Below are 25,348 nucleotides of genomic sequence, written 5' to 3' on the forward strand. Positions count from 1 at the left end.
GTATAGTGGAATCGACTGTATTAATATTCCATATACCATCTTGTTCTCTATGATATTATTTATTGTTGGTTTTATTTATTTATTACATTGCTTAGTGTGCACATCTAAGAGCCAGTGGAGAAATGGCTTGGTGAGGATGCATAAGGCAAATGCGCCCACCACACACACACACACGTACTATATACGTGCGTAATTAATCGTTCCAGTAACAGTAGGCTTCTATTATTCTTCTAATTACTTGTTTTATTAGGAAAATGTGAATATGCGCTGCCCTAATAGTAGTAAGTCATATTGTAGAACAGACATCTTAGCGTGACATCTTATGTAGTAGTGTCAATACGGAACGACTGCACGCTTGTCTCTCAAGGCCACCCCCTGTTCCCTCTGTTGTCATGAACCAGGGGCGCAGCGCATATCTGTGATCTCCTAATAAAACAAGTCATTCGAATAATACAAGCCTATTGTTGCTGGAACGATTAATTACGCACGTATACAGTGCATGTGTGTGCGCACTGAGCGTATCTGCCTTATGAATCCTCACCAAGCCGTCTTTCCACTGGCTCACTAAGCAATGTAAGAAATAAATAAAACCAACAATAAATAAAATCATAGAGAACAAGACGGTATATGGAATATTAATACAGTCTATTACACTATAGCTATATCCGTGCGATTAGGTTTAGTTATTTCTTTATTTTTTTGGTCATGGTTCGTTGAGTCATGACTATAAATGTAAAACATAATTGTTAATGATACAAATATTCTCATATTTATTTATAATTATAAAATTTTCCGAGGATGTCTGTAGAATCGACGTGAATGCAATCACCATGATTTCTCTGAAATGAAGCCTTTAACCAGTTTAATCACCTGTGCATTGTATGTTACTATTGCACTTTACTGTTACATTTGCACTCTGGTTGGATGCCAAACTTATTTTCGTTGTATTGTACTGTATAATGACATTACATTTTAATCGAATCGACTCAAATTTTGATCAGTCGCAAATTGCTTTCGTGCTACCTGTTGAATATTTCCCCCATAAGGGTCAACATGAACCAGATGCAATGGTTAGCCTCTCCTTATAAAGAGCTGGTGGGACTTTCTGTATGCGAATTCAGGTGTACGAATGAGTGACATTCATGGGAACCTATAGCTGCGATCATATTGCCCACCGTTTCACACGTTCAGGAATCCGGAGGAGGATCTTCGTGAATTTGTCAGTACAAACTTTTTACGAAGATACTTACGAACATGTTCGAGAATGAGGTCCGATAATTCTATTGATGAGAAGTTTTCAAAACGTAATCTTTTGATACAAAAGTCATTTACTATTTTTGCTGGACATGACCTCACATTTTTGTGTTACGGATGACCATCCCATCTTCGTTCGGCCACAGTATGCTTAAAATAGCATATGCTGACCATTTCTGAGTTGAGGACTGGGACAGATTCTACCAGAAGAGTTGACAAGAATGGCTCTCCCTCTCTGCACTCACCATGGTCTTCAACAGTGACTGGGGAGCCGGAGTGAATTCTCTTGAGTGACAACAGAGACTGCTAATCCGCCGGCATGATTTGGTGACAGAGGAAAGTGCTAATCCGCCCATGTGATTCAGTGGCAGCCGAGGAGGACCGCCTAATCCCTCTCTAGGTGTCTGATGTAGGAAGAGGGGGTGCTAACTGGCTCTCCAGGAATTTAATAGCACCGATCAGAGAGCGGGTCAATCAACTTCCCTTTAGTCTGTAACAGATTTGTTTTGAGTTGTAGACTATTACCCCTTTTTCACCAAGGCATTTTGAGGGATGGTTCTGGGCCGGTGTCTAATCTGGAACCAGTTCTTCGCATTTCGACAGCCAGAGAAAACTGGTTCCAAAGCGGCACCAGCTCTTTGCTGGTCTTGCACCAACAACCGCTTACGTCAGGGGCCTCGGGGCAGGATTATCATGACCAACAAGACAACCATTTGGACGTAAACCTTGATGTATTGTTGTTGAAAATAAATTCCCCGGCGGCCGGGTAGCGCAGCGGACTAAGCCTCTGTCTACCACCGCAGAGACACTGGTATCGAATCCAGCTGTCAGCGGTGCCTCCGGCTTGGCCGGTCGTCATACTGACACAATTGGCAGTGTCAGAGGGAGGGAAGCCGATGGGTGGTATTCTGGTCGTTGTAAACAGCGACTCCTACAGGGCGGTCAGGGCGCCTGCACAGTGAGGAAGGGATCTGGGTGAGGTAGTGTGCCCTCCCACGCGTTACACTCACCCAATGAGAGTCCTCGCTGCCAGGTGAAAAGAGGCTGCTGGCTGTCATATGTATCGGAGGAAGCATGTGATAGACTTCAGGGCTCCCTAGACCGGCAAGTAGGGGGCAAACGCAACGACCAGAAAGGGGAGGGGGGAATTGGCATAACGACTAAATTGGGATTGGAGGAAAAAAATACAAGAAAAATAGGAGGAGAAAAAGTGGATAAAAAAAAAGAAAATAAATTCCCCAGCAAGTCTTGTACATCAACATTGTGTGGTCAAAACAGTCTTCAGTTTGTAGGTACATTCGCTATTGTCCATTTCACCTCTGTCATCTTCTTATCAACCAGGAAATGTCCATATGAAATGCGTATGTTGATAAATCTCGTTTTCTATGCACAAAATCTATTACATTTTCCAGCAAATCTCTTAGTTTCAACAACATTGTGTAAGCTAAGCAGTGCTGTGTTTAAAGGTGAAATATTTAGATTGTTTGCAAGTTGAACCAACTCCGAACCGGCACTAAGCACCAGCCCAGAATTAGAACTATTGTGTGTTTGCTCCCAGGTTGAAAAGTGTCCCTCTTCTCCGCAATGTTCTATTTACAACAGAGCGAGAAAACAGTCTTTCCTCAGAGAGACAACAATCATGTTACTCTTGCATAACCATTTACAGAAAGGGGGCAAACACCTTTGTAGTTTGTCATCTCAAAATAACAATGACAACATTTAAGAGCTAATTCAGGTTGATATGGATTTTTTTTTTGTGGGAGAGAACACTTTTGAACTGGATGTTACAGGTGGTGAGGATCATCATTGGCACACCTTGCACTTTTAATTAATTTTTTCTTAGAAGATAAGTTGATGAAAGAAACTTCTACATGTTTTAGGGGAGTGTTCTGTTCTATGTTGTTGACTACTAGAGGACCTTTGGCCCTGTTCAGAGTGCCTGTATTTTTAATCCAGGTATATCCAGATTGTGTCTATATCCAGTTGAGATAGATTTCAGTTCACACCTGGCATCTCGAGTGACTTGTGGATTGGTTTTTCGCTTTCCTGCTCAATGTACACTTTAGGCCTACATTACTAAAGACGCATGCAATGTTTCCATTACAATTTACAATGTCACTGTGAAATCCCTTTCATTTAGAGAGAATACATGACTTTCCAAATGCTTCCTGACAGTGAAAATGGAGGGGCGCCACACTAAATAACCCACTGGCCACTTGTGATTTTCATATATTTATGCACACTCTTAATAAGGGTTGAAGATGATCCACACACAACAGTGACATTTATAGACGCATAGGGGGCTATCCACTCGTTATTCTCCTTCCATATTCTCATTATGGATATTAGCCTACACCTCGCCTGCATTCTTGGAGACGTGATGCAGATAATAAAAGCACTCTCCAGGCGATACGAATACATCGGAAGGACAGAAATTGTATTTCCAAGCAATAGCAGGATGATCAACGAGTGTCTCCAGCGATGACAGCTGTCTACAAAAGCTGATTAGGCCTATCTCAGAAAATCACATAGCATGCTCCTTTGCGTAATTCATTCCATACTCGCAAGTTGCCTCTAGAATGCCATTCAATATTAACTCAAGCATCCTTTGCAACCTTCTTACAGATTATTTCCAGTTGTGCTTGTGTGAATGAATGTATGAACAGAAATGAATCACTTGTTGTGTGAACAGTGGGGAGTTGGGCCCTGCTTTGGAAAGACTGCAGGTCATCTGCATCCACATGAATTTGTCCTCGGTGTGGCAGCTTTAATAATTGTTTTGGGGATGCTTGCCATTATGAAAAGGCTCAGAGCTGCTGAAGGGGAGTGATTAGAGCACAGATATTAGGCTATGGTATATTATAATAGCCTAATAGAGGATTCTGATTACATAAACAAATATTTGTCAGGTGATAAAAAAAAGTATCCAATTAATTACAGGCTTTGTAATTAATGAATCACATATATTAATATTTGCAGTGAGAACCATTTACAAATATTTTTGGAATATGCAATAATGGCCATAACAATCAGAAAATGACCTAATGCATTTAAATGAGGGAATACAAATCTGAAATGTTCAGGGAAAAAAGGACAGTAACAAGTAAATCCCATTTAATAAAACAACTGTTCCTGATGTGGGTGTGTGCTTTTACCTGCATTAAAATGTTTGCTGTGAGAAGCATTTAAAAAACATTTGTGTAAAAAGAAGCAGGATCTTGTTAAATTCTGAAATTCGAAACATTTGACCCATTCTTACCAACCAGAAGGGATTTTGAATGAATGTGGTCACTGCTCAGCCTATAGGCCAGTCATGTAATTTGCTGTGAAGCTGTGCGTCTCTCAATCCAACTTTGCATTAACAAGGACTGCTGCTTTGAGGTATTATAGTCCACTTGATCATCTGTTGTAACTTTTCAAGCGTTTTTAAACGTTTCCCCTGTTCATCATGGATCACTTCAATGTGGCTTCATAATGCACGCACACACAGACATAACACACACAGCTAATGCAGTGCTTCGCTGCTCGTTTCTCCTTTTTTGACTGTGTGTGTGTCTGTTATGTGTGTGTGTGTGTGTGTGTGTGTGTGTGTGTGTGTGTGTGTGTGTGTGTGTGTGTGTGTGTGTGTTTAGTTTAGTTTATTCGGATCCCCATTAGCCATTGCCACAGGCATAGGCTACTATTACTGGGGTCCACACACACACAGCTAATGCAGTGCTTCTCTGCTCGTTTCTCCTTTTTTGACTGTGTGTGTGTGTCTGTTATATATGTGTGTGTGTGTGTGTGTGTGTGTGTGTGTGTGTGTGTGTGTGTGTGTGTGTGTGTGTGTGTGCCTGTGTGTGTGTGTGTGTGTGTGTGTGCGTGTGCGTGCATAGTGTTAGTGGAGAATACAGGAAGATGCTTAGACAGACAGGGGAAACTGATAGAGACCAGTAGGGAAGATAACTATTGTCTTGATGTAGGATTATGTTGTGGCTAACCGATCTGACCAGAGCTCTGCCCAATCTGACTGGGGTCCTTTTATCAGTTGGGTCGCATATCAACGCCATAGACGTTTATCACGCTGTACGTGGCTTCACATACAATTGAATCATATGCATCTGTGCTGACTCGTTCGCTGTGTCAAGCTAGCTTAATTAAGCTTAAATAAGACTTCCCGTGGATACATTTGCCTAACATTAGCAAGCTAGCAGAAAAGCATAGCGGTTTGGCCATTGTCTAAAATGTATATTTCTTTGCGCTAGTTTAACACAAACTTAAGTGGTAAAGATAAGACAAACAATTTCTCATCTAATTTTCCACTCATTGTAGAATCACGTCAGCTAATGCTAATTCAGTACAGATCAAATTGACACTATCACCGTGAAGCCACGCACAGTGCGATAAGCGTCTATGACGTGCTATATGCCCCAACTGAAAAAAAGGACCCCGGTTAGATTAGGCAATCAAGGTCGATCAATGAATTAAGTAAGGGATAATGTATAGCTACGAGGTCATTGTCGCAAAATAATTGACCGACACAGAGTTTAGAAAACCGAGGCGCAGCCGAGGTGTTTTAAACGTCAGTGAAGGTCAATTATTTTGCGACAATGACCGAGTATATATACATTATCCCGCTTATTACATGGCTAACTTACTAACAATATACCTAATTCATCGACAAGAAGAGATCAAATGCAGACGCAGTTGTTCTGTGGCTCTGTCAGCCCAAATAAAGTGATTATTATTATCGCCGGCAGGTCTGTGGTCTGATTGCATGACTGAGTGCAGCTGTGCATATGCTGAGCAGCACTGATACAGTGTGTGTAGTGGGCTTGATTGGTCCAGCTGCGCACAGCGGTCATTATTGTTCGGCAGAGGTCCGTTATCGAGTAATATCGGACCTCTGACGAGCGCTATTGACCAATCACAAGCAAGCATTTCGGCGAATGTGAAAACGCCATGTAATAATCTAAATTAATGCAATCTTTTTGACAGCCTTTGAAATATATATATATATATATATATATATATATATATATATATATATATATATATATATATATATATATATATATATATATATATATATATATATATATATATATATATATATATATATATATATATATATTACTTTGGATTCATTCAAACTTGACTTGTGGGGAGAAATTACAATGTAGCCTTTATGGGTTTTTTGAAAATGTCAGTTAATGCAATTAGAGAACCAATTAGAGAAATGCCAGTTTATGCAATTAGAGAACCAACTGGAGATGAGAAACATGAGGAATAAAGGGAGAGCAGATACTTTCATCTTCTCTGTGTTCATAGCCTAGAACACTCACAGTTGACCTAGGTCCTTCAACGTGACCCAAGACACATTAATTAAAATAATGTGGTCTGAGTGATCAAATCATCAATATGATTTATAGATATTATAGAATTATTATTATTATTATTAAATTATATATTATATTACATTGTTTTATATTATACATTTGTTCCTGCCTGTACCTCCCACCCCCCTTCCCCCATGCTGCTATGACACCTGAAATTACCCAAGGGGATTAATAAAAGAAGTTGAACACTTGGCTTGATTTGACTTGACATAATCTCAAACAAATCCAAAACTTAAAAAAGACACAAAAAAACACAAGACATGTGGCAGAGAGAAGGACATCTCCAATAAACATGAACAGGGTGCAAAAATATTAAAACATGCAACAATCTTTTTCTAAACTACAATTCACTAACTATAAATCACATAACAAGCTTCCAAACAACAGTGAGTGGAACATTAAGAGGCACAAATCAAACAATGTTGATTTATTTTGTACATAGTCTCGCAGACATCCAAACAATTTGAAACAGTTTTGCTTTCATTTAGTTTGACAGTTATTGAGAGTAATGCGTTTGAATATGGCCACCAGTGATGTCATCTGGGACATTGAATCCTTGTGTTGTGTTAATTACAGCTCAATGAAATGATAGCAGTCCCTATAGGACAAGGTGTTGCTATTTTTCATCTACAGTATATCATGGAGCTGTAATTAACACAAGGATTCAATGTCCCTGATGACATCACTGGTGGCCATATACAAACTAATTTACTCTCAATAACTGTCAACTGTCTAGTGTTTTTGAATGTATGTGAAATTATGTGTAAAATAAATCAGCATTGTGCCCCTTTAACTTTGACTATATCATGAAAAAATGTGATGTTAGAGAATACAAAAAGAAAGAAAAAAGAGATGGGAAATTTAAGGTTTATATTGTTTCCAGGACATACAGTATATTCTGTTGTCTTTCACAGCTTTGGTGCAATGGTAAAATATTAGGCTTAGCCTGCAACGTCCTAGGGTACTGTTGATTTCCCTGTGTGACAAATGTCTGCTTCGGCATCAAAATGTGTATGAAGTGTATCTGTTCAGTTACCAAATATATCTTGTAAACTCTTGTCCGCCCTTTAAATATATATACTATAAAATGGGTAATGGTGATGGGTAAACACTGTAGTACCTTTTCAATAGTGCTAGTTAGGGATGTCACTCGATTAACCACATTGCATTTATATAGTGCTTTTCTAGACACTCTTTATAATGCGCTTTACAGTGTTTACAGTTAAATGGTGGAAATTGCCTCCTTCACCACCACACATCATTCAAGGGTTGCCATACACTGGCACCAGACATACATCACACTAGACCAGGGGTCAGGAACCTTTTTGACTGGGAGAGCCATAAAAGCCAAATATTTCTAAATATATTTCATTGAGAGCCATATAGTATTTTTAACATATAATAAATTAAATATGTCTTACTTTTAATGCGACTTCTGGTGCTGCATGGTTTTGCTGATGGCCTTGTAATCTGGTTCATACGTGGTGAGATTGAGCTTCATGCAGGCGTTGAGGCTTCCATCAGTTAAACGTGAGCGTAGGTTGGTCTTAATGTTCCTCATATGCGAGAATGACTGCCCACATGCATATGTAGAGCCAAACATGGTCAATACGGCAATACTCACGCTGCATTGTGTGGTATGTCACAGGAAGCTCGTTCCAAGTTTTAAGAATCAGCTGGTCTTCAGGTTGAAGATTTTTAATTTCTGTCCACTTGTGTTCCCTCGCCAGCTCTGCTCGCTATATCTTCAGCTACAGATACTATTAGCTGTATCTTCAAAACTAATTTCTGTTTACTTTAAAATGACACAGTATTATTAAGAAATATCACAAGTATTAAAAAAAATTAAAAAAAAATTTACTCAAACATTTCTGGGAGCCATATGCTGTCACCAGAAGAGCCATATATGGCTTGCGAGCCATAGGTTCCCGACCCCTGCACTAGACAATGGCTGAAAGGCTCAGGGGACAGAGACTGATATCAGCCAATTAAGGGGGAGGGATGATTAAGTGGCCTTGATGTCAGAGACATCAGAGATTGGGAATTTGGCCAGGAACATCGGGGAACCCCCTACTCTTTGTGATAGATGCCCTGGATTTAATGTCTCATCCCGAAAGACGGCACTTGCAACTGTACGGTGTCCCCATCACCGTAACAGGGGCATTGTTACTGCCAGGTCCAGAGGACAGAGTGCTCCCTGCAACAGCCTTGACCGAGGCTCGAACCGGTGATCTTCTGATCATGAGTCCGGAGCTCTACTCATGTAGCCACACTGACGGACGTTTCCAAACCGTAAGAACTTTAGAAGCTACGATATCTAGCTAAAGTATACAGCTCTGTGTTCAACAATACACTTACAATACACAATACACATAAAACTCCTCTCGCGGGTCACTGTTTGTGTGTGCAGTGAATCCACCTTTCGCGAGTCACGTGTTGTTTGTGTGTGAGTGAGTCAAGAGAGTGAGTCAAGTGAGTGAGTCAAGAGAGTGAGTCAAGAGAGTGAGTCAAGTGAATCAGTCAAGTGAGTGAGTCAAGAGAGTGAGTCAAGAGAGTGAGTCAAGTGAATCAGTCAAGAGAGTGAGTCAAGTGAATCAGTCAAGAGAGTGAGTCAAGTGAGTGAGTCAAGAGAGTGAGTCAAGTGAGTGAGTGCCAGTGCTAAGATAGTGAGTGCCAGTGCTAAGAGAGTGAGTGCCAGTGCTAACGTTACACAAGCAGAGGGGAGACTTTCTGTGAGAACGGTAGACAGAGGGAAGCCACATCCCAGCCTTATATGAACCAAAAAAGGACTTTGAATCATCTGTGAGGGAGCATTTTGGATATAAAAAGAAATATAGAAGATATCCAATTTGCAAAACACGCCAAGGCATGTGGCTTACCCCTGAGCAGTTCACAGCAGAGCAGTCCTCTGGGCTCGCTTACTCTCATTGAGTTGGTTTTTGTTAGGAACCGGTTACAGGTAGGCTCAAATGCCCAACACGGGAGACAGAGGAAAGTTCAACCCCAAAGGGCATTTAATAATACGTTGCAAAAGGTTAACGCACTCCAGTGCGGTGTGTGTGTGTGTGTGTGTCTTGAGCCTGGCGGGTGAGTATCCGTGACCAGGGGGAAGCAGGGGGTTGAAGCTGTGGGGATAACGGAGAGAGAGACGGGGTACGTTTTCCATGGAGAAACGAGGGGAAGCACACAAAAAAAACATGAGGTAGAAACACGGGGGAAAACATAAGGGGAGAGGGTAAGTGTTCCGGATGGTGATGGCGTTGAGCTCACGGTAGTCGATGCATGGCCGGAGGGGTCCATCCTTCTTCTTCACGAAGAAAAAGCCTGCTGCCACTGGGGAACGAGAGGGACGGATGAGGCCTCGGACAAGCACTCTGCGATGTAAGTCTCCATAGCTGCCTTCTCCGGCGTGGCGAGGTTGTAGAGCTGACCGACAGGGAGCTTGCTGTCGGGACGGAGCTCGATGGCACAGTCGTAGGGCCGGTGGGGAGGCAGGGTACAGGCTCTCAGATGAAAAAAATTTACAATTCCCGCACTCACTTTTTCTCTGCTTTTATTGTCGTCAACGTTTCGGCTATTCAGCCTTCATCAGGATAGTGGCAGGGAGGGGCCGACAGGGTCTGGGCCGTGCGCAGACAGCGTGCATAGCAGGCAGTACTCCAGCTATGCCCCTCGCCATAGATGCCATGGGGCACATGGAGCTCGAGCCAGGGTCGTCCCAGGATGAGAGGGGCCTGGGGAGACTTGAGGACGTAGAATTGGATCTCCTCCACGTGGGTCCCCGAGATGGTCATGGCGAGGGGTCTCAAGCGGTGGGTAAGGGGACCCAGACTATGACCGTCTAGGGCTGATATGGAGAGTGGAGAGTCTAGACAGAGGAGAGGAATGGCTACAGAGCGGGCCAACCTGGCGTCCATGAAACTCAATGATGTCACTAACCGACATGGTTCCTCCTGGCCAGGAAAGGGTGACCTCAAACCTGGCCGGCTTGGTAGGTGACGGGGAATGGGTAACACGACTCATCTGAAATCCCCCCTCAGGTGAGTCTCCTCTTTTGGCCGAGAGGGACAGGTGTCACGCAGGCAGTGGCATTTTTATATGTAAAATGTTGGTGGGGCAATGATTTGTTCTGGCCTGGCGGTAGCACAGCAGTTCTTCCTCTGGGCAAACTTTTCGATGACTTTGGGAACAAAGGTTTCTAGCAATCGCAATGGTTCCCTGGTTGTCCTCGTAAACAACAGTCTTCATATATACATAGGTGTCCATCACTTCGAGCAGTTGTTCTAGATCAGACCTGGGCATTGTACGGGCCGCGGGATGATTCTGACCGGCCCGCGAAAGATTACATGATAATATTTTTTTTTTTTTTTTTTTTTTTTACTTTTTTTTTTTTTGTGTCAACGTTCACACGCACAATATACGCTTACCTAGGATTTGACTTGATTCAACAACAAAGCAGTCGGGGCAAGCCGAAAACTGTTGAAAGTGTGGTTATTTGAAGTTTGATACCGTATCGGTTCAAATGTGAACGGTACCCATCCCTACTGAACACACAACTGCAGGGCAAGGGCATTTTTGCTCATGAAATGCATAGCCATGTGAAAGCCTTCATGACAAAGTTGCAATTAATTTCAAGGCAACTAGGCAGCAACAATCTCAAACACATGAAAACCCTGAAAGAAGTCAAACCATCAGCTGATCACCGGCACAGGTACTCATCCATCTTGGGAGCACTTGCATGATGAATTTTCAAGGCGTTTTCAAGATTTCAAAAAGGTTGAGGATGAAATGCAGCTGGTTTCCTCTCCCTTTACCTGCAGTGTTGATAGTGCACCCACTGATGTTCAGCTTGAACTCATTTACCTGCAGTCTGATTCACTACTGAAAGAGCACTTTAAGTCAGCATCACTGCTAGAGTTCTACTCTGCTCTCAAGGAGGAGAACTTTCCAAACATGAGGAGACATGCTCAGAAGATGTTGGTTCTCTTTGGATCCACCTATATGTGAACAGACATTCTCAGTCATGACGTTTACCAAGTCCAGGTACAGATCCTCTCTCACTGATGAACATCTGGCAGCTGTGCTTCGCATCTCCACCTCAGACATGCAACCTGACTTTGATGGACTTGTTAAAGCTCAACAGAGACTGGATTTATCACACTGAATGAAAAAAAAAGAGATGAAGAACACTAAAATGTGGAAATATAACAAGTGAAATGGGACACTTGATCTTTTTTTTCTTCTTTTTTTTGCACAGTTCTGAAAACATTAAATGTTTAATATAGGCATGTAAAGTAAAAAAGGCTACTGGGACACTTTTCTTTACACAGTTCAGTGACATCCATGTCTTGTTTATTTTGGCTATAAGATGATGTGATGTCTTTAGAAAGCTAAGAAAATCCTTGTTTCAATAGTATATGAAACTCAAAATAATAACTTTATTTGTATAGCACTTTTTCATACATGCCCTTTGTTATTAATGTTTCACATTTTGTTTATCATTTTGGAAATAAATTCTATTTGAATAAATGATATTTTTGAAAGCTAACCTCACCTTTTAATTGCCAAATAATAACATACACTCTTACCAGGGGTCAAAACAATGTAATTTACTGCTTTTTATATAGAAATAAAATGTATATTATGCATAATTGAGTTTGGAATTTTGGCCCGGCCCTCCAACATATTTTCAGTTGCTCATTCGGCCCCCCGGGAAAAATAATTGCCCACCCCTGTTCTAGATAAACACATTACTGCATTGTCATAGCTAGAGCCATACATCCGGATTCACAAGTTGATAGTGCCCCTGTGGGCTGCTTCTTTCTGAAACACAGCTGTTTATCTGCTGTACCTTTGAGATAACAAAAAACATGTCTTGCTGTAATCCAATGCTCCTCTGTGGGGTCAGCAAAATTATGTGACAACTTACTCACTACAAAACATAGGTCAGGGCAAGTACAGGTTGTCAAACAAATGAGGCTACCCACAGCTTCTCCGTACATTCTTACATCAGTCAAAACGTTTCAGGATCTTTTCCACATAATTAAATCATTTTGAACATGGTAAATCATCCACCTCTGTATTTAAACATGGGATCCATTTCTGTATTTAAACATGGAATCCACTCAGGTATTTAAATCTGGATTCTACTCCTTCCGTATTTAAACCTGGAGTATCCTCCTCCTGCATTTAAGCAGTGTAGCCACCCTCCTTCCGTATTTAAACATGGAGTACCCTCCTTCAGCATTTAAGCATATAGCTACGAACCTCATTTTGTACTTGTCGTGGCCTTCAATACCCTCCTTGATTGAATACATCCATTTCCCTCCCACTGTCTGTCTGCCCTCTGGTAACTTGGTTAGAGTAAAGGTGTGGTTGTCCTCTAGGGACTTCATCTCCTCATCCATTGCTCTCTCCCATTTACTTGATTCAGGGGACACTATGGCCTCTTTAAAGGTCGGAGGTACCCCACTGACTACTCTGTAGCAGTAATCAATGGTGGTAAGTGTACTGTCATCCTCGTCACTTTCTCTCCGGGCATAGTCTATCAGATACTTTGGGGGTTTGTGTTCCCTTGAGGGATACCTCCCACTGCTTGGGGCACGTGACGTCACCCTCAGGTGCTCCTCGTCATCGCCCTCTGGGGGTTGCTGGCTGTCTGTCTGCACGACCGTGCTAAGTACACTGGGCTGAGGTGTCTCTGTTTCTTCACACCTTACTCTGGAGTCCAGCTCTGGCTCCTCCGTCTGTGTCTCGCTCTCACATGTTGTCTTTGTGACAAACTTGACTAGCCTGTGTTTCTGCACTCTCCCTTTACCGGGATGATAAACTAGGAAAGCGGGGCTCCCTTTGTCGTGCCCTACAAAGAGTCCTTTTTCACATCTGGACTCGAGCTTTCCTCTGTCCTGCAGGTAAGCATGACATACTGATCTAAATTGGTGCATTCTAGCTAGATTACACTTCTTTCCTGTCAGTGCTGTATATGGGGTGGTGCCCGTGTGCTTATTAAAGCACCCGTTTCTGGTGTAAGCGGCTTCTTCACTGCATAATGCCATAGACTCTTAGGTAAGTTACTGTCTACTAGCTTACACCTAGCCATTTCAAAAAGAGTGCGCCATTCCCTCTCTGCCACTCCGTTCTAGTGTGGGGAATATGGACATGACGTCTCGTGTCTTATCTTGTTCCTTCTCAACAGTGATTGGAACTCTCTGTTTGTGAACTCGGTTCCGTTGTCGGACCTCAAGCATCTTACATTACCATAAGGGGCTACGTCTGCCAGGAATTTCTCCATGGCCTGGAGTGTGTCACCCATTGCTTTGAGAAAGTAAACAAACACTGCCCCTGTGCACACATCTGTAAAAGACTGTACATATCTAAAGCCTCCTATGGACTCGTTGCTTACTGGGCCGGCTAGATCTGTGTTAACTAGCGCCAGTGGTACCTTTACTTTTCCTGTGGGATTTCTGTTTCTCGATTGAGTAAACTTCCCCCTTTTGCACACTACACATTCTTTGTCAGGTCTACGCTTTTCACCTTCAATGTGCATGCCTTCTGTCACTGCTTGCAGTTTCAGTAAATCCTCGTAATTACAATGACCCATAATCTCATGCCATGTCTGAATATCGTGACTGACCGTCACGCTACACATATCATTATTATCATTACTCTTGTCGTTGTCATTACACTCTGTTTGCAGATAATACATTCTCTGGTACATCTTTATGTTAAATCGTGTACCGTCAGGCTCTACAAGAAAATGTTTACCTTTATCGAAGAATACTTTGGCACCGTTCGCAGTAGCAGCTATTACAGAGAATAGTCCTTGTGGGAACGATGGTACGTAGAGAGCGTTCTTTAACGTCACTGTACACCGGCGCCCCCCACTGTCTGTGAGGCACACCTGTGCGTCTCCTCCCTCTTGCGCCAACCTGTAGGTGCGCTTCCCGTCTGCCAGCTCCATGCTGTGTCTCTCCGGGTGGAAAGTGTTGTCAAAGTTCTTGAACCGACTCCTGTCGTTGATGACGTGGGACGACGCACCTGTGTCCATGATCAGTCCCTTCCTTTGGGCCTGCTGCAGCTGCGCCGGCCTGGCGACGCACGCTGTCCGCACCCCGAAGGCGAAGTCTTCTTGTCCCGTTACCCTCCGGGCGTCATCTCGATTCGTCTCACGTCGACCGTCGCCGCCATCTTGTCCGCTGCCACCATCTTGTCCACAGCCGCCATCTTGTCCATAGCCGCCGTCTCGTCCATGGTCGTCATCTTGTCCATGCGCGTATCATCGTGTTTCTTCATGCACGCTCTGTCTGTGTGCCCCGTGGATTTGCAGAAGCTACACCAGACAGTCTTTGTGCAGTCGCCTCTCCAATGGCCTTTCTCTCCACATCTCCAACACGCCAGCTCCACCTTGGGCCTGGTCTTCTCCCTTGGCGTCGCTCGGGCCTTCAGCAATCAGCACCCTCTCTCCCGCCTCTTACCAGGAGTGTGAACGGTTTGTACAGCTCCGGTAGTCCTCTCATCACCATCGCCATCATTAGCCCATCGCTTGGTGCTTCTCCTGCACTCTTCAATGCCGTCATGATCTGCTCAGCTCTGATGACGTATTCGGTCACAGTCTCGGTGTGCCCCTTCTTCAGTGCTGTTAGTGTTATGTAGAGGGCCACGACTCTGGGTCTCCCTTGCCCGATATAATGCTCTCTCAACACCCCCAGGCTTTCTCGGCCTTTGTCTTTAGTGTCGCGGAATATCAGCCCCAAGCTTGTGTCGTCGAGCAGTGGTGCTAACTCACAGTATGCGTCTGCATTACGCTTGTCGTCCAGGGCTTGTGCTTCCGCCGTCAGGTCTCCCGTGGGGGCCGTCAAGATCGTCGTCTTCAGTCCCACACCGTGCATGCAGTATAACATGCGCTCTTCCCAGAGCTCGTAGTCCTCTGCCTTTCCATTGAATGAGGGCCATTTGCTCCTTCCCTTGGTCGCCATCCTCTTGTTTGGTGGTAGGCGTAGCTTTAGCTCTTGTTGGCCTAGCGTCTAGCCATGCGGTACTCCCGGTGCTAACCTAGCCTATACTTCAGCTAAACTTGCTACCCTTATTATTTCGCCCCTGCGTGATCTGGGCCCATAACCTGTTGACAGAGTCTGGCTATGGGGCGACAATAATGTGGTCAAGAGGCATGGTTTCTACCTTCAGCTATTAATCAGCGTGGTTTATTATTTGCATGGTAAAGCAGCAGCACATGAGTTCTCCTCTCCGTGAGAGGCAGGTGGGAAAGAGGTAGAGGGGGAGGAGACATCTCTTTAAATACTCTCCACCTGGTGGTAGCATTAGTGGCTCCGCCTATAGCGCCCTCTAGTGGAAACAGTTATGTACAGTCAGTGGAAACAGTTAAATACAGTTAGACACTTGCAATCCTACATAGAACCTCTAACTTTAACAGTAGGGAATGACAGGACAAATTGCGTGAAGAGTGAGCTGTCAACCAGCTTTGCAGCGATCAGGTGGTCACTCTGTGAAAACCTCTCTTCCACTTGAGAGATGACGATGTCACATGCCTCCTTCATCACCGGTCCTGTGTTAGTTACTCGTCTGTTCCATCATGAGCGGTGGCGGCCAATTCATCCGTTTTCTGTCGCATATCCTGGACATTCTCTGTGAAACGGCTGAGCGCACTCCCAATAGCAGGTGCATCTATGCTCCGTTTTTGCAGAATGTTGTATAAAACATCCACCTCTGGCATAAGCAAGGAAAATAATTCCAGCAGCTGCAGAAATACTCTGGAGCAGTGCAGCACGGTACTCTCAAACGGCATTGACAGTTCTACTTTTAAAGTTCCATTGCGTTGCTGGTGGCCATGGAATGCGTTTGTGTTGCCTCTGCAAGAGCTGCGACACGTTTTGGGGCGCCAGAGAAAAAGGTTGCAAAAGCAGTCAAATCTGCAAAGAAAAACTTCAGGACGCTCACTCTCGCAGAACAAAGTTGCTGTACGGTCAGGTTCAGTTGATGGGCGTAGCAATGAACAAACTGGGCATGTGGGTACATCTCTTTCATTAGCATCTGTACCCCACGGACGTCCCACCCATTACAGCCACACCATTATCTCCCAGATGCAGTGGTTCCAGCACACCCTTGATAATATTGGAGGCCGCATCCAGTTTTATCTTTCACTTCAACAAACTCCAAAAACCTCTCTGTCACTCTATTGTCAAGCAATATGTAGTGCAGCACAATCACCATTTGTGATTTACAAGAGACATCGGTTGTGGCGATAAATGATGTCTCGCCAACTTGCTTGGCTATCTCCTTCCTGTACACTTCATACATACAGTCTAACAGTTTGTTTTGTACAGTACTGGATGTACCTTTGAATATGGGCTGAGCGTCATAGTGCCTCTGCAGCCTTGAATCGCCCCCGCACATAGTCTAGAAAATGCATCTGAATATTCCCGGATTCAGAGAGTCCGCCGACTCGTCGTGGCCCCGCAGTGCTGTTTCACATTTTCAGAAATATGTTTTAAATCTTTGTAACCGGTCTTGGACCAGGTGCCATCTCCACCAAACAGCAGACAGGGAAAACAGAAGAGTGCGCTCTTTTCTATGCTGGCCGTTAGCCACTTCTTCTTTGAGAACCACTCAACGTTAAACCCACGGTTACCTTTGCAAGCTGTTTGAGTTATGATCATATCAAGTGGCTGGTGTGGACCGAGACGTTTTATTTCTAATTTATCCTCCAAATGCAGGGTTTCAAACCTGTGTTCAATCAAGTAATCAACCTTGTTCATTTTGAGACTTTACAGACATTTCAATGCACACATTTCTACAATATAACACCCATATATCATATATTATTGAAGCTACATACGACTGACATTTTGACCGTTTATCAGGGGTGGCTGCACTGCCTTCTACAGCCTCTTCCCCACTCCACCTTATCCAACCAGAGGACTTCGTGGTACCCTTCCAGGTTCTACTCACAACTCACACGGCTGTGAAAGTTGCTGAGAGGCCTTCCTGGGCACATGTGAACCACTGCAGAGAAGGGCCAGCAACAGCACTTCCACAGACAGTGATTGCTCCTACAACAGACAGTGACCACTCCAGAGGCTGCAGAACCCCTTCCGATGACGCCACCAGCCCATCCCTACCAGGCGCAAGGCAGGAGAAACAGATCTACTGACCCCCCCCCCATAAGCCCCTCATCTAGAGTGTACGCCATGCGCTGCTCTAACGTCTGACCTTTTCCCAAGAAGACCCCCCAATGCCAGCCCACTCCACCTATCCTCTCTTGATCTCTCTCACACTTTGTGCAGAGACCTGGCAGAGTGACATGTCTCCCAGAGGAGGAGAAGACAACCAAGGATGTTTTAGTGTCTGTTAATTTTAATATCTCGTTACGGTTTCAGAGTCTGCTCATAATAATTTTTCTTATTAAAAACCTCTCATGTGTTTTGCCAACTTACCAGAATATTGCCTTTTACCACGCAATTATTTTTTTCAACAATGTAATAGACAAAATCCTTAAGATTACTTTCAGTTTTTGTATACTTTATACGGCATACTTTATACTGTATACTCTATAGTTTATACTTTATATGTCATTCGGCATATACTTTTATAACCTTATGTTAGATGTGGTACTACCTGATTTGTGTGTGATGACCTTACTCATGGTACTTTTAGATGTGTTTAGAGCTCTAGCTTAATGCTTGATTTGTGTGTGAAAACTTTATTTTTAGGTGTGGTTTATAGTTTTTCATGGTCCTTAACACTTTGAGTGCCAGCAACGCTTTATGTCGTTAGTTCATGCCGACCGTTGAATGCCATATAGCGTTTGTTTGTCTTTTTTTTTTATTAGCGATTTTAATTCATATTTCATCAATCTAGCCTCACGCTAGTGCAGCAACCTCTCTCTGAGCTCCATTGGGAAAATACCGCCCCCTATTGTCTCTCCCTGTGTAACTGCACCCCATTGGATTAGACTGATGGGGGGGGGGGGGAATCGAGTTTCCTCATTTTACTTTTCCGGCAAGCCATCCGAAGAGATCGAAAAAGCCGGAAAACAGCGTGGAATACATATTTACAGTACCCAGCGCTGAATCAATAAACGCGATCGATATTTGGAATGGCGATCAGGAATTGGAATAATCTCTTTGGAGAACATCTGATCTGAGGTAAGGAATCTATTTTACCAGTCTTAGGATAATCGGATCTGTTTTCACAGAGATATCAGCGTTTGACCTATGTGTGTGCGTGTGTGTGCGTGTGCGTGTGCGTGTGCGTGTGTGTGTGTGTGTGTGTGTGTGTGTGTGTGTGTGTGTGTGTGTCTGTGTGTGCGCACGCGCGCTGATCAGGAAATGAGAGAATAGGGTAGGACGGGCAGATTAGACACATAGCCATAATTTAAGACATAGCTTATGCGTTCACAACGCTATCATTGAAGTGGGTGCTGGCATTCAAACATGTTTTACCATGTTAACCAGTGGCATCCAAAATGTTAAAGAGCAGTTACTTAACTTTGTGAAAATTTTTATCTTAAGTGTGTTTTTTTTCTTTTTTTTTATCTTTTTCCTGCCATATGATTCTATTTTTGTGGACCTTTTGTTGATACGTAAATTATCAAAAGGGTGAATTGTAATAGCAAAATATACCATAAACAGCAATGTACAAACTCATCTGAATACATTGACCTTTTGACATGACACTGTACGACCTGACACCTTTGCATGAAACATCCTGACTCTGTACTAAATTCATCGGAACACATTGGGTCTCATTCTCGAACGAAGTTACGACAAAATATTTCGTCTTAGCCAGATTTCGGCCTATTTAAGACATATTAGGGCTGGGAGTGGGAGTCCTCAAATTTTCCTGAGATCTTATTTGAGAGCAGATCTAAGAGTGCTGAGGAGCACACTTAAATATGCTCTCAGCCCACGATCAAATCTCATGATTGATTGACTAATTTAAAATGTCATTATAACTTGACAGACTGTGTTCTCATAGTGATTCCTTCATGTTAACGCTACAGGCCTCCTTGGAATTAATTACTTGATCATAATTAAAATAAATATGACAATATTTGTACGATAAGAAATTACGCATTTGATGTCGGAAAAATAAATAATATGGATTCATCTGATCACAGGGCAGCTGGATTAACCATATCTGAACCAGCTATTTTGGACAAATGTATAATTACTTTAATTACTCAGATATTCAAACACAATTATGCAATTATTGTGAAATGATTGAAAATAATAATAATTGAATGCCTTCTGTGGAATTTGCATTTCTTATTTGTTACACATCTGTTTTAATGATTAATTATATACATTTGAAAGAATGCAGGTCAACATGCAATGTATCCCATTGATTGGTATACATGGGACAGACCTTTGTTTGATTGATTGATTGATTGATTTAAAACTGTATTAACAGATTGCAGAATGGGTACAGTACAGTACAGCTCAATTACATAAGGGGATGCAGACCAGAGAAAGAATTTCGTCTTGTTTACATCAGGGTCCCCCATTTTCAATTCATCATAACATATTATGACACACACGACACAGATAGACAGTACTGCGCATCTATACATTTATGACATACCAGATTTGCAAATACAGTACTGTTTGTGATACAAAAAGAGTCCAGAAAAGAGAGTACATTTGACGTAGAAACTGTTGGAGGAGGTTGGGTAGGAGGGGTGGTAGACTTACACTGTACAAGCAAAACTGTACATTGGAATATTGACAAAACCATACTTGGTCATTTACTGTACATTGGAGGGGGTTGATATAGCTATAAACCTGCATTCCTTCGAATATATCATTAATCAATTAAACTTATATTGAAATACACTATATAGCCTATACACCAACACTGAAATGACAGTGGATAAATAAATAAGAACTAAAGCTAATCGGTGGAAATAGACTGCATTAATATTCCATAACAAGTCTTGTGTGCGCCTACAAATGAACAGTAGCCTATAGGCTTATTTATGGAATAATAAGCCATACTGCGTTCATTCATTACGCTCGCCGGCCCGTAGGCTATATATATTATATGTCATTCATTCATTCATATACAGTACTGCGCGTGTGTGTGCGCGCGCGCTGCGGCAGGTGTGTACCGCAAGCTGTATATGATGCCAATACATTAATCTAATCTAGTTTTGATGGGCGCAAGCGTGATTATGAAACCTAGCCGCATTTATCGGAGACGCTCTCTGATTGGCACTGACTGACGCTAGGTTTCGTAATCACGCGGCTCTCAAAGCACTTCCGCCATTCCATTTCACACAGCTGCGTCACCAGTTGCTTTATAAGGACTGTCGGGGGCGTGGTTTGTATGCAAATGACCTGAACGGGAACGCGCTTTGGAGTTTACGACAGAATGCCATTCTCCAAGCAGATATCAGATCATATAATTTCTGCGACCGTTTCAGCCACTTAAGACATATCTCCAGCACGTTCAGGACTCAGAGTGTACTTGTCATAGATTATGTCTCAGTGGTTCCAAGATAAGTCTTCCAGAATATATCTTTGAACATTTTTCGGGAATGAGACCCAATGACCTACTTAAACTGTTCATGGAAACTTGTCACCTTTGCACACCTTTGCACTACTGTGGATGACGACGTTGAAGCTGCAGAAAACATTTCTGTTATTTTAGTACATTTGGCAGCATCCGCCTCTAGATTTCATGCAATTTCTCTTCAATTTCGCTCTGAGCGGCATCTGTTCTTACACGAGAAACAGGTGAGAGAGAAGGGGGGGGGGGGGGGCTTAGTAAGAGATGTGATTGGGCCAGCTTAATGGGCCGCTGTTCCAGCCTAGTGGGCGGGGCTTAGTAAGAGATGTGATTGGGCCAGCTTGATGGGCCGCTACGCCAGCCGCGTAAACACTTAAGGCAACTAACATGCACTTCCGCGTTTCTCTGATTGGCCAGCGCTCTCCTTCGTGAATACCAGCGCCTCTACGTTCGTTCCCTACGCCGGAGACATGAGCCTCCAACGAGTGACGCGTCTCTCTTCTGATTGGCCGAGCGCCTTCCGCGTTTCTCTGATTGGCCGAGCGCGGCTCCCCCTTAAGCTCCAGGAGAGAGGAGAGAGGCTGAAAACCCGCAGTTCTTGCCCGACTGATGGGAGCCGAATCCCGGATCCGATTTTTCTGATGGTCCCCAAAACATGGAGGTCCCGAACGCATGGAAGTATTGATTGCGCCGTAACGAATCATTAAAAAAATATACCGTTAACTGGAATATGTTGTGCCTTTACACATATGTTGGATTATGTAATTGGTTTGTCATGACAAACTAATAAAAAAATCGCGATTTACCCGTTGGCTACAACAACACACAGTGTATGTAGAACATGGTACAGTAAGTGGGGAGTGTAAACGCTTATAGTTAAAGACAGTAGAGCTTGCGTACGTTCGATAGGGCTTTGATTCAAACCGGTGTATGAGATGAGGTTCTATATGTAGAACATGGTACAGTAAGGCGGGAGTGTAAACATTTATAGTTAAAGACAGTAGAGCTTGCGTACGTTCGATAGGGCTTTGATTCAAACCGATGCATGAGATGAGGTTCTATGTAGAACATGGTACAGTAAGTGGGGAGTGTAAACGCTTATATAAGACAGTAAAGCTTGCGTACGTTCGATAGGGCTTTGATTCAAACCGGTGCATGAGATGAGGTTCTATATGTAGAACATGGTACAGTAAGTGGGGAGTGTAAACGCTTATAGTTAAAGACAGTAGAGCTTGCGTATGTTCGATAGGGCTTTGATTCAAACCGGTGCATGAGATGAGGTTCTATATGTAGAACATGGTACAGTAAGGCGCGTGTAGTGTAAACAGTGATTCGCACCCCCTCAATGTACAGTGATTCAAACCCCCTCAATGTGCAGTTTCTGACAGCTGTGCTGTGTTGTCACGCGAAATAACGTTATGAATAAAACGCGAAATAACATTATATACGTTATATACGTTGCGTTATATAACGTTACAATGTACAGTTTCTGACAGCTAGGCTGTGTTGTCACACGAAATAACGTTATGAGTGAATCTGGTAGTTGTTTTGATAAATATGTTGTTTTGATAAATATGTATTCTACGGATTCGAACATAACATTACATTTCCACGAGCAGCCTATTTCCGCGAGCAGCCTCGCTTGGAGTTTGAGTGCTGTCAAAACGAAAATGCGCATGCGCGCGTTACCGGCGTAGGGGGAAAACGAGCCGTAGCGTCACATGGGGGCAATGCGGAAGCACATGTTAGTTGCCTTAAGTGTTCACGCATCCCAGCCTAGTGGCGGGGGGGGGGGGGGGGGTGCTTAGTAAGAGATGTGATTGGGCCAGCCCAGTGTCAGTCAGTACCAATGGGCCGCTGTTGTCCCAGCCTAGTAGTGGGCCGGTCGTTGACCAAACTTTTTTTATAATTAAAAAAAATTTATATTTAAATTTTTTTATAAATCAATTTTCCTTTTTTTTATCAAATTATAACGGCCCAAAGATGTGTCAGCCCACGGGAAAATGTCTGGTATGCCAGGCTCACACCTCCCGCAGCAAGGATACGGAAATCCGTAGCGAAGGGGCGGCCGTGCGGCTTCCCTGGGAGAGGGACATCAGTTGCGCCCCGACATCCTGGCCGGCGGTAGGGTGGTCGAAGACCCGCTTGAACTCGGAGAAGAAGGTAGCATAGTCATTGAACAGGTCGGGGCGGGTGCTAAGGGTAGCCTGAGCCCAACTTAAAGCACAACCAGTGGTGAGGTTAGTTAGGTAAGCCACGCGGGACACGGGAGAAAAAAAGTGATTGGGTTTATGAAAAAATATGTACTCACATTGGAGGAGGAAACCACGGAACTGGGTGAATGTACAGTCGAAAGGGCGGGAGCTGGCGAGACTGGGTTCATAGAACTGGCCGGTTGGATGAGTGGGACACGACAACTTGAGCGCGGCAACTTGTCCAGATAGAGTCTAGATAGCTGACAGGAGATCCCTCATCTGGATAGCGCTTCTCTTGCTAAAGGACACTTCGACACACTGCCCGGGAGGAGCAGGAATCGAACCGGGAACCTTCTGATTACCAGACGACCACTCTACCTCCTGTGTGTGTGTGCAGGCATGCGGGAACTATAAAACGGTCAGGCCACTGAACTTAGAAGCAGGCCAGGCCAGTGTTTCTATTTGCACCAGCGCAATAGTTAGATAACCTAGGTGGGGAACAACCAGGAGATCACTGCAACTCACACAAGTTGGAGAACTCTCTCTCTCTCTCTCTCTCTCTCTCTCTCTCATTGACACATGCTAGCCTGTAATAATCCCCCCCAGACAAATGTACTTTGCATTTGATATATTGCAAATATATGCCATCACACACACTGGCATTTAAAGGGTTAGAATTATAAAATGAATATGTGGTGTTATGATCAGGGCTGAAGTTGAATAAAATATTGTATTTATCAATTACAAAAAACTGAAAATCCATACAAATCTGTGTTGTTGCTAATCATACATAATTATGCTAGCCTGTTTTTTAACAATAAGTTGTGATGCCATCACAAACACTGGCATTTAAAGGGTACAAATAAAAAAAATGCCTGCACCAGAATGCAGGAAATTAAGTCTTTGTAACAAAAGAATTCCTGGTGGGGGACCCCCAGACCCCCTGCTTAAAAAGTGGCCTGACTGGGGCTATATTTCCTGGCCTGAATGATTTCCCCAGTCCGGCCCTGGTTAAAAGCCTCCAATGCTTATTAGTGTGTGTGCGTTTGAACGTTTGCATATTTCAACCATACATTTCCATTTAAAATAATTTTTTTACCTCCTATAATAGTGGGGGTCGCGGCTCTCTGACACCGTTTTTTTTGGGTCGCGGCCTGAAAAATTTGGGAACCCCTGGTCTAGCCTGTACCCCCCATACATGTTGCTGGCCCCCGTCAAAACAGTATCCTATCAGCCTCTCCATGGGCAGGTCGAGGCGTAAAAGTATTTTATACACTCGGCTGTTGTGTCTGGGCCGGGCATTGTAAAAACCCCAAAAGAAGTTCTGAGCTTCCAAGTTGTCATCGGCTAACTGTATATTACATGAGAATTGTTCTTTTCCAGTGAGTGACATCAGTGGTTCCGTCAGCGCTCAAGCCAAAGATTGGGCTTTTGGATGCTTTGCCTCTAATTTGTCGCTGAATATCATGGGCAAGCAGCTGTAAGATTTCGTTTTGGATGTTGTTGGACATCCAGTTGTCTCTCTTTTGGAGCCAATTCTTCAACTCGGGATCAGACTCGGTGCGCACTCTTTCCATCATGAGCTCAGCTGCCATAACACCTGTTGAATGCCCACGCTCGCTCTTAGGTCAGATCGATAACTTCATAACTCATTGGTCTGCCTATCTTGACCTCAAACAGCGTCCTGTGAAGTGGTTGACACGCAGAACCAACCGAGTCTACAAAATGTTGTTGTTACCACTGACCGACAAGAGACCGCGAATGCACCGTTCCGACCCCCGTCAGTCATCGACCTTAGGTCGAGTGATTGAAGTTGCGGAATCTTTTATTTTATTTGCACTGGTCCGTTACACGTATTATCACTATATGGCTTTACTTGATAATCCCATTATACAGAATCCACCTTTAGTCCTTAATGCAGGGATAAAGCCACTTATTCTATTTTGCATTAATACATAATCATATGTCTCCTAAGTACACGTATTATCACTATAT

The sequence above is a fragment of the Notolepis coatsorum genome, assembly GCF_963971535.1.
Source record: "Notolepis coatsorum genome assembly, chromosome: 3".
Classification (NCBI taxonomy): domain Eukaryota; kingdom Metazoa; phylum Chordata; class Actinopteri; order Aulopiformes; family Paralepididae; genus Notolepis; species Notolepis coatsorum.